Genomic DNA, 14,571 nt, shown 5'->3' on the forward strand with positions numbered 1-14,571 from the left:
TGTTGCTACTATTGCTGAGACTATTATGGAGAGGACAGCAGAACAAATCAGTAATGATGCGATGACATTTTTTGTTAAGAAGTTCTCAAGGTTTATGAAGAAGAATTACAAAAATTTTCAGAATCAGATCTACAACGAAAAGAAAGCATCGCCGGTTGGTGACATGGCATGTTTAAACTGCTGGAAAACTAGACATTTTATTTTTTATTGTCCCAAGCCTAAGAATGATGAAAGAAAAAGGGACACAAGAACAAAATAAGAAGTATAGCAAAGATCGAAAGTCCATGGTTGTTGAAGAAAGCAAGAGCAACTGGACAGAATCCAGTTCCGGGTCTTCTCACTCACAAATCCAATCCAGTGAAGTGGATGAAAAAGTTCAATACCTAATGGCCGATGCTGGTATGGAAACAACAAATAATGAGGTATTTGATTTGTAGTATGAAGAATTTACACGTACCGATCTTGTTAAAGCATTACAAGACATGGTAAAACAGTACTCGAAGATTTCTCAATCATTATAGGAATTTAAAATTAAAACAAAATCCCGACTAATAAAATCAACAAGTTCATCTGTATGAAAAATGACATTTTTGAGGACCTCAAGGCTGAAGACTGAGAATGAAAGATTGAATACAGATTACTAGTGACAACTGAATAAGAATAAGAAGTTGGCTCTACTGGTAAATTTATGGAATAAATATTATGTTTCTCTAGAGAAGATGCAAGATTTACAAAATCAATATGGAGACATGACTGGTTTCGGCTTTAGTAACAATGAAAAAACATCACCTGAAACTAGTACATGAAATAATACCTACATATTATTTATTCCTTGAACTTGATGTTCCTGATATGCAACTAGAAACAGAAATCAGCAAAAGAAATGATAGAGTGAATACTGGTCAAATTATTCAAGAAGATCATGAGGAGAATTAAATGCAAAATAATCCCGATCCAACACAACATATTCATTTTGAGAACCAAGTTACATGTCAAGTAAGAATCACTTTCCTTCACTGCTAATCAGTAACACCTCTGCTCTTACCAAAACCACAGCTGATCAGTAACCCCTCTGCTCCTATCAAAACTAGAATGAAAATTATTAGTGAATAAAAGATTGATGAGGCCCCCTTGTTCATTCCAGTTAGATAAATAACATGCAAGATGAAATAAATTAGTTTAAGAAAATTAATCTTTGCTATATGATACTTAGACCTAATCACCAATTCAATAATTGAAATTAGATGAGTATTTAGAAATAAATTGAACGAAGATGATGTTGTAATTAGAAACAATGCTAGATTTGTAACACAAAGGTTTAGACAAGATAATGACATTGATTTTCATGAAATTTTTGCTCCAATAGCTTAGATTAGAAGCTCTAAGTGTATTTCTTGCCAATGCTACTCACAAAAATTTCAAGGTATTTCAGATTGATATCAAAATTGCATTTCTAAAAGTTTGCTGCAAGAGGAGGTATATGTTGAACAACCACCAGGTTTATCGATCTTGATCTGTTTAACCACGTGTCCGAATTGCATAAAGTTTTAAATGGTTTGAAGCAAGAACCAAGAGTATGGTATGACAGTATGTCTTGACTTTTGATTGATCATTAATTTTCTATTGGATCAGTAGACAAAAATCTATTCAAATTTGTTAAGAATGATCATATATTATACGTACAAATTTATGTAGATGACATTATATTTGGATCTATTAATCCAAAATTATGTTATATATATATATATATATATATATATATATATATATATATATATATATATATATATATATATATATCAGATTAATGCAAAACAAATATGAGATGAGCTTGATAGGATAATTGACATTATTCTAAGTCTAAAGGTTAAGCAAATTGAATATAGAATTTTCATCAATCAGATGAAGTACACCAATGAAATGCTGAAAATGTTCGGCATGGAAACATAAGCTTCATAAAGATGAAGGAAGATTTTAGTAGATGCAACCATGTATCAAGATATTATAGGTTCACTACTTTATTAAACTGTCAATAGACCTGATATAATGTTGTCGGATTATGTATACAAAATATTATACAATTAACTTGATTGGGTATTCAGATGTTGATTTAGCTTGATGCAAATTAGACGGGAAACACACAAGTGACTCATGTCAATTTCTCAGTGATAGACTAATATCGTAGCTTAGTAAAAAAGGGAATTCCATCGCTACATCAACAACAAAGGCTAAATATTTGGCTTCCGGAAGTTTTCATTCACGTCTCTTCTGGATTCAACAACAACTATGAGATTATGTAATTCAAGCTTCTCAATAACCTATATTTTGTGATAACAACGCTACTGAGATCACATATAATCTACTATTTCACTCAATAACCAAGCATATCAATACCAGACATCATTTTATCCGAGTTCACATCGTGAATAAAGATATCATACCCAGAATATGTGTCTACTAAATAACAACTTGCTGATATCTTCACTAAACTACTTTCGGAGGCTAATTTTTCTTATTTCCAAAATATATTAGGATTAATTGATTTATCTTGATTATTTCCGGGATTTTATGCATAATTTAAGGGGAATTATATTTTCATATTCAGAAAATTGTTGCTAAACAATGATCTACTGATTATAATGATAAAACAGAATGGTTTACTGTTGGAAATCTTATTCCGGAGTTTGACAAATTAACCAACTGAACCAAGTAACTGAATCAAGCAACTGATTTACGCATTGAAGTTACTAACTGGTTACGTAACTGATCGTTCAGCTATTATTTAAGCGCCTCAACCATCGATCAGTAAAGTGTGTTCCTAACTGAACACGTCATCAATTGATTGCGACAACCGACATATAGTACAGTCTAACTGCAACAGTAGTAGTGGAACGCCGCATTTCAGAAAGTTGCAGTGTACGATCTGTCAGAGAATATCGACGTGGCAAACAATGGCTGTTATTCAAATAAATGTTACCGTTGACAGAAGCCTATAAATAGTCGAAGAGAGCAGCTGAAGAACTACCGATTCTGAACTACTCATTTTACTTGCTGTTACTCTGCGAAAATATTCTCTCAACTTCGTCAAATCAAAGCTCAAGCTTATCAGTTTTATCAGTAGCATTCAGGCTACGTTTTGAGCTAGAAAAAGCACTTTGTAATCTTCGATAAATTGTACAAGTTGTGCTAAGATCAGTTGTGATCTGTAAAAGAGTTGTTAACTAAGAGTTTCAGTTTTGGCAATAGATAAGTCCAAACTGAAGTGGGTCAGTACACGTTATTGTATTTGATCAAAGTCTTTTAGTGAATATCCTATCTTTGTGATAGAAGAGGTGACGTAGGAGTTATTCAAGTCTCCGAACATCCATAAACATTTCCTGTATTATTTACTTTCAGTTATCCATTCTATCTTTCAGTCAGTTAGTTTTCCGCAACTGTTTTATTCAGTTTAACTGATTGTTATCGACCGACGAGATACTTGAGTCAGTTTGTAACAAAACTGAACCCAACCTTTCGAAGAAGTTTTAATTTAGCAAGTGTTTATTCAACCCCCCCTTCTAAACACTTTCACCTTGAGTTAACCGATCCTATCAAGTGGTATCAGAGCCAGGTTTATCTTGTCATAGAACATATTCTCTCAACTGATTCATTATGTCTTCTTTCAACAAAATTCCTATGTTTTCCAGGGAAGACTTTGACGACTGGAAAATCAGAATGCAGGCTCATTTAGCTGCACAAGATGATGATATGTGGTACGTCATAACTGACGGGCCAATGAAAATTCTGAAAGCAAACACAGCAGTTGCCATCACCGAAGGGGCACCTCATAGAATCGAAAAACCCAGAGATGAGTGGACTGCTGAAGATAAAAGAAAAGCAAACCTTGACAATGTAGCCAAGGACATACTGTATAAAACACTGGACAAGATAACGTTCAGTAAGATCAAGATGTGCAAGACAGGAAAAGAGATATGGGAAAAGCTGATTCAGTTATGTGAGGGAAATGAGCAAACAAAGGAAAACAAACTTTCTGTTGCTGTACAGAAGTTTGACAACATCAAAATGAAAGCTGGAGAATCAATGCTTGAATATGATGAAAGAACCAGTGGAATCATAAATGAACTGAATGCACTTGGAAAAGTGTATACAAATAAAGAAGTGGCTCTCAAGATTATCAGAGGACTTCCCAGGGAATGGGATGTCAAGACAATGGCCATGAGGGAATCAAAAGACTTGAACAAAGTTGAAATTCATGATTTGTTTGCTGATCTGAAAGCTTATGAGTTTGAGTTACAAACTCGAGGAGAAGCAGAACCATCAACACCTTCAGCAACTACTGCTCTAACTGCTATAAGAACAGAACCAACTGGTTCAGTTGAGAAAGCTGCAGATCAATTGAGCAATGATGCTATGTCATTGTTTATCAGAAAGTTTGGTAGATTCATGAGGAAGAATCAGGGAAATTTTCAGAAGAGCTACCAAAGAAATAACTCCAGAGAAGATTCAAACGCTTGCTATAACTGTGGAAAGCCGGGACATTTCATTGCTGACTGCCCAAAACCAAAGAAGGATAGTCAAGTCTCAACTGAACGAAAAAAGAAATCATATGAGCACAAAAGGAGACCTAAGGATGAAAGGAAAACCTATAAAAAGAAGCATGAAGTACTCCTAGCTGAGGATAGCAAAGCCAAATGGGCAGAGACTGACAGTGATGAGTCAGAAGCAGAAACTTCATACAGTTCTAGTGAAGAAGAGGAAGAAGTCAAGTGTCTGATGGCTGATGAGACAGAAGATCAATCAGACAATCAGCAGGTATTCGACTTTAGCTCAACTGATTTCACTAGAGAAGAGCTTATTTCGACTCTTCATGACATGGTCAGCGAGTATCAAAAGCTTGCTTTATCATTTGATAAAGCCAGAGCAAAGCAAGATGATCCCTTGGACAACAATACTAAAACTGATCAGTCAGTTGATATGTTGAGTCTAAAAAGGGAAATTGCTGAGCTCAATGCTGAAAAGAGCAGGAATCAATTGTTGATTCAAAAATTGATGCTTGAAAATGCAAAGCACAACGAGCTCATTCAGGCTTGGAATAAATCTTCTGCAGCTCTAACTGATATTCAAAATTCGCAAAAATCAGTTGCTGACAAGACTGGACTAGGGTTCAGTAGTCAAAGTGAGATATCTTCCAATGATACTCAGCCACAACTGAATATGGACAAAGGAAAATTCATTCGCTTTGTCAAATCAGTCGTGGAACAAGAACAGCTTGAACCAAGTAAACTGATTGAACCGCCCATTGAGAACAAGAACAAGGCAAATAGATATGGTATTGGATATAGTCCAAAAGTTTCAACTGACTCTCGTGGTCAAACATCGAAAAGAATCTCAAAACGATTTTCAAATGAATACTCCAACTACTATAACTGTAAGCCTGTTCAGAAACGATATAGGCTGAACAATCAGTTGGGAAAGGCAAAATCACATATTGTTTCACCTATGCATCACACACAAAGCACACACAAAACGAGAAAGACCATATGGAATACAGCAACTGGACGGTCAGTCAGACTGATCCAAGTTTGGATTCCTAAAGGACTAATCAACTTTGGACCCAAATAAACAAAGGGTACCACAATCTTATTTTGTATTTGACTGCAGGTAACAGGTACAAGCACTGGATCTATATGGTATCTAGACAGTGGATGCTCACGCCACATGACAGGAGATTCAAGGTTATTATCTCAACCAGTCAAATACACTGGACCAAACATCAGTTTTGGAGATAACTCGAAAGGTAAAACTGTGGGTAAGGGTAAGCTTATCCATGGTAACTTCACCATTAATGATGTTTTGTTAGTCGAGAATCTTAAGTATAATCTGATAAGCATCAGTCAGTTATGCGATAATGGATTTTCAATTCAATTTGACAAACTTATTTGCTCAGTCAAAAACTCAACTGATGAGATCATTCTAACTGGCAAAAGATGTGGAAACACATACAAAGTCAGCTGGAATGATCAACCTTATGCACCAATATGTTTTATTGCTTCAAAATCTACCAAAAACTGGTTATGGCATAGGAGATTAAACCACCTGAATTTCAAATCTATTGCATATTTGAGTAAACATGATCTTGTTACTGGGCTGCCCAAAATGGATTTTACAAAAGACAAAATTTGCTCAGCATGTCAGTTTGGCAAACAAATAAAATCTTCTTTTAAGAACAAGGGTCGTAAATCTTCTTCCCGATGCTTAGAACTATTACATATGGATCTCTTTGGTCCAATACCAGTCATGAGCTTAGGGGGAATGAAATACACCTTGGTGGTTGTAGATGATTTTTCTAGATTCACATGGGTCATTTTTCTCAAGACCAAAGACCAAACTGCTGCTCAACTGATCAAGCTTTTCAAAAGATTATTAAATGAAAAATCAGTTGGAATTGATAGAATCAGATCCGATCGAGGAACTGAATTCATCAATCAAATTCTTTCAAACTATTTAGAGAATACTGGAATCAAACATGAGCTCTCAGCAGCAAGAACTCCTCAGCAAAATGGTGTAGCTGAAAGGAGAAATCGAACACTTAAGGAAGCTGCTAGAACAATGCTTGCTGATTCTAGTATCTCTCAAAGGTTTTGGGCAGAAGCAGTAAACACTGCGTGTTACACTCAAAACAGATCAATGATTAATAAGAATCATTTGAAAACACCGTATGAGATCTGGCATGGAACAAAAAGTGTGGTTTCTTACTTTAAAATATTCGGCTGCAGATGTTTTATACTCGACAATGGTAAAACTCATTTAAAAGCTTTTGATGCTAAATCTGCAGAAGGAATATTTCTTGGTTATTCATCAGTAAGTAAAGCTTACAGAGTCTTCAACAAAAACACTTTAAATGTTGAAGAATCTATTCATGTTGTTTTTGATGAAACTGTACTAACTGATAAGCCAACTGATACAGTTGAGCTAGCTGACAGATTTACAGATATCAGTTTGGAGGATGATGATGAAGAAGATATTCATATTAATCAAAGCAATCTCCAAACACCTGAACCTGAGATATTAGATCAGGCTGTTGAATTGGAAGCTAATCAGTTAGTAGAACAAACAAATGAGATTCAGTTGCCAACTGAAACAGCTCCAACTGAAACTGAAACCAATCAGTTACCTACTGAAGCAGTTACCAATTTGGAATCAACAAATGCTGAACTCAGATGGAAGAAATCACATCCTCCAGAATTGGTGATAGGTAATCCATCTGATCCGGTAAGAACGAGAAATCAAATGCTTAACTTATTCATTCATTCAGCTTTTGTATCTCAACTGGAACCAAAGAAAACTGATGAAGATCTTGCTGATCCTAACTGGATAAATGCTATGCAAGAAGAGCTAAATCAGTTTATCCATAATAATGTCTGGAACTTAGTTCCAAGACCAATTTCCAAAAATGTTATAGGTACAAAATGGGTATACAGGAACAAACTGAACGAGGATGGTTCAGTTGTGCGCTCAAAGCAAGGCTAGTTGCACAAGGATACAGGCAGGAAGAAGGAATTGATTATGATGAGACATATGCACCAGTTGCAAGACTGGAAGCAATAAGAATATTCCTGGCCTATGCATCATTCAAAAATTTCAAAGTGTACCAGATGGATGTTAAAAGCGCATTTCTGAATGGACAGTTGCAGGAAGAAGTCTTTGTTGAACAACCTCCAGGTTTTGTTAATCATCACCTTCCTGATCATGTCTATCATTTGAACAAAGCCTTATATGGTCTTAAACAAGCTCCAAGAGCTTGGTACGAAACTCTTTCAAAATTTCTAACTGATCATGATTTTTCTGTTGGATCAGTTGATAAGACGTTGTTCAAATTTTCTAAGAATGATCATATCTTACTTGTTCAAATTTATGTTGATGATATTATATTTGGGTCAACTAACCCCAAATTATGTGAGAAATTTGCTAAGTTGATGCAGGAAAAATTCGAAATGAGCATGATGGGTGAACTGACATTCTTTCTTGGATTACAAGTGAAACAATTGGATTCAGGCACCTTCATCAGTCAAACAAAATATACAAAGGAATTGCTAAAGAAATTTGGCATGGAATCGTGTTCAGCTGCAAGCACTCCCATGAGCTCATCAGTTAAACTAGACACTGATCAAGGGGGAATATCAGTTGAGACGACGCTTTACAGAGGTTTAATAGGTTCATTATTGTATCTAACTGCTAGTCGTCCTGATATTGTGTTTGCTGTCTGTATGTGTGCTAAATTTCAGGCAAATCCTAAGCAATCACATTTTGCTGCTGCCAAACGTATTTTGAAATATCTTAAAGGCAAACAAAATGTTGGGTTATGGTATTCTAAAGACTCATCTTTCAATTTAGTTGGTTATTCAGATGCAGACTATGCAGGATGTAAACTTGATCGAAAAAGTACAAGTGGATCATGTCAGTTTCTAGGAGACCGACTGATTTCTTGGTTCAGCAAAAAGCAAACATCCATAGCAACTTCCACAACTGAAGCAGAATATCTTGCTGCTGGAAGCTGTTGTGCCCAACTGCTCTGGATTCAGCAACAACTAAGAGATTATGGAGTTGATGCTAAAGAATCACCTATATTTTGTGACAACACAAGCACAATTGCTATAACCTACAATCCAGTTCTTCACTCTCGAACCAAACACATAGATGTCAGACATCACTTCATCAGAGATCATGCTCTCAAGAAGGAAATCAGACTGGAATACGTCTCAACTGAACAACAAGCAGCTGATATCTTCACCAAACCACTACCCGAGACTAAGTTTTCTCATTTTAGAAATATACTTGGTTTAATTGAGTTATCTTAAATCAGCTCAATGGACGTACATCAGCTGTTCATTTTTTTTTTTGTCGCTTATTAGTTTTGTTTCGTTCTGTTTTAGCATCTTATCAATTTCTGAGACTGATAAAACTGATCTTTGCAAAATATAACAAAACTAAAAATACTAGCTTTTCATTAATAACTGTAAAAATTCTTTTTGATTACATCCTTCAGTTCTTGATCAACAGACTCCTTCCAGTTCTTTAACCATGCTCCCAAGTCTTCAACTTGAATGGAAACAAAGCTGGGTGATGCAGCTACATTCTCCAGGAGTTTCTTCTCTTTACGGAGCATTAACTCGTAAAGATTGTCAGGTCTGAAAACGTCTTCCACGTTGAACTCATGCAGTCGGGCTCGATACTTCTCGAGCTTTCTCTGTTGTTTGGGAGTGGTAGCCATTTCATTCTCCCAGAGGAAATGGAGCCCCTGGAGATTTTCTTGATATTGAAGGATATACAGGAAAACTTCGTCTTCTACTTGCATCTTCATGCGCTCCAAAGCTGTCTTCATTATCTCTTCTACCTTCATCAAAGTTTTAGAAGTACCAGCACCTGCCATTTTCTTCTACTAACCTTGTTTCATAAAGATATTTGTTACTGACCGCTTCAATCTTATTTATAGAACAGGATGAGGAAGACGAAAGGACTCTACTTTTTAGACGTCGATCAATCTTCTAAATTTCAGGATTTATTTAATCTGGTCTTAAGTGTTGTCTTTCTTATTAATGCTTGTATTAAGGGGGAACATTAAGGGTTAAGAAGTTAACTGACAAGACAGCAGTTGATAAATAAGAACCAAGATTCATTCATTAACAGGATCTGAAGAAATTCTCTCTGATTACATCAAGATATTTTTGTTCCATATAGCTCATCCATATGGACACCCATCCTCTTATTGCTGGAGTAGAACTCTTGCCATAGCTGTGTGAGCGGATGAGCTTCCTCAAAGCTCCTCTTTCTTTGTACACCATCAACTGATAGATATGCGGGTCATCAAAGAAATCAAAAGTTTCGGAAACGTGCAAACGTTCCCGGTACTTGCTTATTTTGGCCATCAGTCGTGGAGTATTCACCTCTCCACTATAGTACAAAACTTGAAGTTCCTGCAGTCTTTCCCAAAGGCCTAGCACCTCATCATATATCTGCTCTTCTATAGCAGATCTCATTTTGGCCTCAGCTGCTTCCATGAAAGTCGTAGCATCGTCAGGAACTCTTGAACTTCCAGCTCTTGCCATTTGTGTTTGTTGCTTAAATGATATATGTTTAAACCTAACTGATTTACTTGTATTTATAGCACAGGATGACGCAAGATGAATTGATGACGTCAGCCGACGATTAATCTCCTAAGCAATAAGATTTTCTTCTGTTTTAATGCTTAAACCTTCAGTTTCTGCATGTTTTAAGGGGGAATAATCTGATTTAAAATGATAACTGAGAAGTCAGTTGTTAGCAAAGTCTCGACTGAACTCGCTCAATTTTTATTAATTGACAGTTCAGTTGAGAATTTTTCTAATCTTCTCACATACGTTATTCATTTAATCATATTTTATTCAGATGTACCAACGTGACTGATTTACTAGCATTAAATGCTCTCTGACAACCAATCAGAGGTTGCAGCGTGACACTTTCCAAATCATTTGAATTATCCACTTGCTTAGTACACACATACACACGTTTTTTTTTTGGACTGACACGTGTCCGATAATTCAAACAGTCACACATTTCATTACTTTACCCGCTTCAATTCAGTTCATCGTCCTTACGCTTTCAGCTATTCTAAGTTCTCAGAGTTTATCACAAAACTTATTCTCTCTTCGTTTCAGGAATCTACGCATCTTCAGAAATGGCGAATCAAACACCAGCATACATAATGAATGCAATGGCGATAAATTTTGGATCCATTCTATCCTTTGGGGACACTGAAGTAAAGAAAGTATTTCAAAAACTAGACACAGCTGGGTTGAAGAAATTCTTGGGCCAATATTCTCAAGAAATATACGTAAAGGAGATTCAAGAATTCTATTCTTCTGGGCAAATCAATGATGCTGGAGAAATTGTTTCAACAATCAACAACCAACAACTGATAATATCCGAGGATTTATTCGGAGAAGCCTTTCTACTGCCATCTGATGGCATGACCCTTCTGTCAGAGGTAAAAGCATCAGACGTAGAGGAGATGCAAACTAAACTCTCAACTGATGGGCAGAAGATCAAAGTCTCAGACCCAAAGAAGGAACTAAAGCAAGAGGTACAGTTGTTAGCAGATATTGTTGCAAAGGGTCTTCTCGCTAAAGCAGGTTCTTTCGCTGCTTTGACCCTTGAGAAATTTCAAGCCATGACGATTATCATGACGGAACGGGAGTTTAACTGGAAACATTTTCTGTTTACAATTTTGAAGAATATGTTTGTCTCTCCGAAAAAGTCTAAAGGATTTGCTGTGCAGATCAGTTATTTGATGAAAGTCAAAGGTTTGGTGGGTGATGATTCTGAGACAACGGCAAAGTTCAAGGTCTTTAATGCCAAAAACTCCCAGCCCATCAAAATCAAATTGGATATCTCCTCTGCTAACTTTATTGAAGTAAAGAAGGAGATAGGAGATCAACAGACTGCTCCAAAATCAGTTAAGAAGGCCAAGTCTTTGGCTCAATCGAAATCAGTTAAGAGAAAACTGATAATAACTGAATCTGAGTCCGAGGAAACTCCTTCACCTACAATATCAAAGAAACCAAGGACTCGTAAGTCCAAACCAGCAAAATTTGAGGTCAATGTTCTTGCTGAAAAGACTCCTTCTTCAAGTACTCAAAAGCCCATTGAAGCAGTGCCCTTAAAAGTGGTTATTCCGGGCCAAACTGAAAAATCAGTCTTGATCAAAGCTCCTCAGACTAAGGTCAAGACCCCTGCTGTATTAGCCCAGGCTAGGCCAAAGGGTATTTCAATTATTGAAAGAGTTGAAACAACGAATACTGGACTTGATATTCCTCATATATTAAGTTCAGACAAGGGAAAAGAGAAGCTCATTGAAGAACCCAGACCCACCAACTCCATTCAAACTCACATTGATCTTGTATGGGAACAAGTCAATGATTTTGCTGCTACACAACTTGTGGCATATGATAGCTGGACAGCCTTCAGGACAGAAGTTTTTGCTAAACAACTGAAGAAAAAGTCCCAACTGGACAAATTTATTAAGTTGGAAGACATCGTTCTCAAAACTGTCAAGGCAGCTACAATTGTCCAGGCTCTGCATCGCATGAATTATTTCTTTGATCAAGTAAGGGCCAAGAAGTTGGCTCAGATTTTGGAATCTCTGAAAAAGAACTACACTCCCACTGATCCAACTGCTTATTCCGATAGAGCCGTGATCACTCAGCTGGATACTGATCTAATCGGAATCCAATCTCAAATCAAATTTTGGGAATTAGATCAGGAATTGGTGTTTCACAAAGGCACGTCTGCTGATGATGAAAGCAATACAGAGATGGTGACTGAGGAACCACAGCAGCAAACTATAAACACTGAACAGGTTTTTCTTTCAACTGAACTGCCAGTTCAGACTTCACCAGCTGCTGAAAAACAACTATACTCTGAGGCTGATCTCTCTTTTGCCACCATCGATGAAATAATCCAGACAGTAATGCAAGAATCTCCGAAGGATGCTCTTAGAACTGATTCAGTTGATCACTCCGTTGATCACTCTATTCCAAAAGATTCTACATTAGCTCAGCTAGATGTATATGCTGAGAAGTTATCTCCAACTGAAGTGCCAGTTACCGAAACTGATCAATCTAAAGAGGTACCAGTTGTAGAGACCACTGGATCGCCTACTCTTCAAATTCTCTCTTCACCTCATTCAGTACAGGCAGAGATTGCTACAACTGATGTCAATATTTCTCATGAGATGGACAAGACTGATAAATCGTTGATCATTTTTGATCAAGCTCCAAAAGGATCAGATTTCTCTCATCCTCTAGAAGTCTCAGACATGGATCTAGTTCTTAAAGAGATCCAAAATATGCAGAATAACATGAACAATATGGTGACAGCAATGACGAATATGCAAAACACTCAGCTGTCCCACACCTTGAAACAAGATCAGTCTCATGAATTCAATAAAGAGCAATTGAATAAAATACAGGCGGACATTCGTTTATTATGTGCAGCAGTCCTCGAAGTTCAAAAATTCAAAGGAATAGCTGCTTGTATTACTACTTCTCAGAAATCTTCTAACAGTAAAGTTGATGCAGTTCAGACACTTATGTCCAGAAAAATGGATGCGCTACAGCTGCTCGTCCAGACTTCAATCGAAAATTTTTCTACCTCCATCTCCGTTCTATCAAATCACGTGCAGAGATTATCAGTTCAAGTAGCCCTGTTTGACAAAAAGGGGGAAGAACTGAAAGAGCTATTCAGGGATGAACTGAAAGAACTACTGAAGAAACAGAGAGAAGCCTAAATCTCTTGTTTATTGTATGATTCAGTTATGAGAATCTATTCAGTTTATGTTATCTACAATGGAGTCAGTTACTATTTCCTATGTTACTAAGTTTTGTCAAACACCATAAAGGGGGAAATTGTTGGAAATCTTATTCCGGAGTTTGACAAATTAACCAACTGAACCAAGTAACTGAATCAAGCAACTGATTTACGCATTGAAGTTACTAACTGGTTACGTAACTGATCGTTCAGCTATTATTTAAGCGCCTCAACCATCGATCAGTAAAGTGTGTTCCTAACTGAACACGTCATCAATTGATTGCGACAACCGACATATAGTACAGTCTAACTGCAACAGTAGTAGTGGAACGCCGCATTTCAAAAAGTTGCAGTGTACGATCTGTCAGAGAATATCGACGTGGCAAACAATGGCTGTTATTCAAATAAATGTTACCGTTGACAGAAGCCTATAAATAGTCGAAGAGAGCAGCTGAAGAACTACCGATTCTGAACTACTCATTTTACTTGCTGTTACTCTGCGAAAATATTCTCTCAACTTCGTCAAATCAAAGCTCAAGCTTATCAGTTTTATCAGTAGCATTCAGGCTACGTTTTGAGCTAGAAAAAGCACTTTGTAATCTTCGATAAATTGTACAAGTTGTGCTAAGATCAGTTGTGATCTGTTAAAGAGTTGTTAACTAAGAGTTTCAGTTTTGGCAATAGATATGTCCAAACTGAAGTGGGTCAGTACACGTTATTGTATTTGATCAAAGTTTTTTAGTGAATATCCTATCTTTGTGATAGAAGGGGTGACGTAGGAGTTATTCAAGTCTCCGAACATCCAGAAACATTTCCTGTATTATTTACTTTCAGTTATCCATTCTATCTTTCAGTCAGTTAGTTTTCCGCAACTGTTTTATTCAGTTTAACTGATTGTTATCGACCGACGAGATACTTGAGTCAGTTTGTAACAAAACTGAACCCAACCTTTCGAAGAAGTTTTAATTTAGCAAGTGTTTATTCAACCCCCCCCCCCCCCCCTTCTAAACACTTTCACCTTGAGTTAACCGATCCTATCATTTACTCAACAATCATTTTGCATTCTTTCTTTCAGTATTCTCATGGCAATCTTTGTATTCTTGAACTCTTTTACTTCGATTCAATCTCATACTTGCATAAATTTTCGTCTACAAGATGAACTATTATCAAGTGAATTTTGACTTTGTGTATGGCATCAACGATACTATTTTGGAATTATATTCATAT

The sequence above is a fragment of the Primulina eburnea genome, chromosome 14, assembly GCF_022965805.1.
Source record: "Primulina eburnea isolate SZY01 chromosome 14, ASM2296580v1, whole genome shotgun sequence".
Taxonomy (NCBI): domain Eukaryota; kingdom Viridiplantae; phylum Streptophyta; class Magnoliopsida; order Lamiales; family Gesneriaceae; genus Primulina; species Primulina eburnea.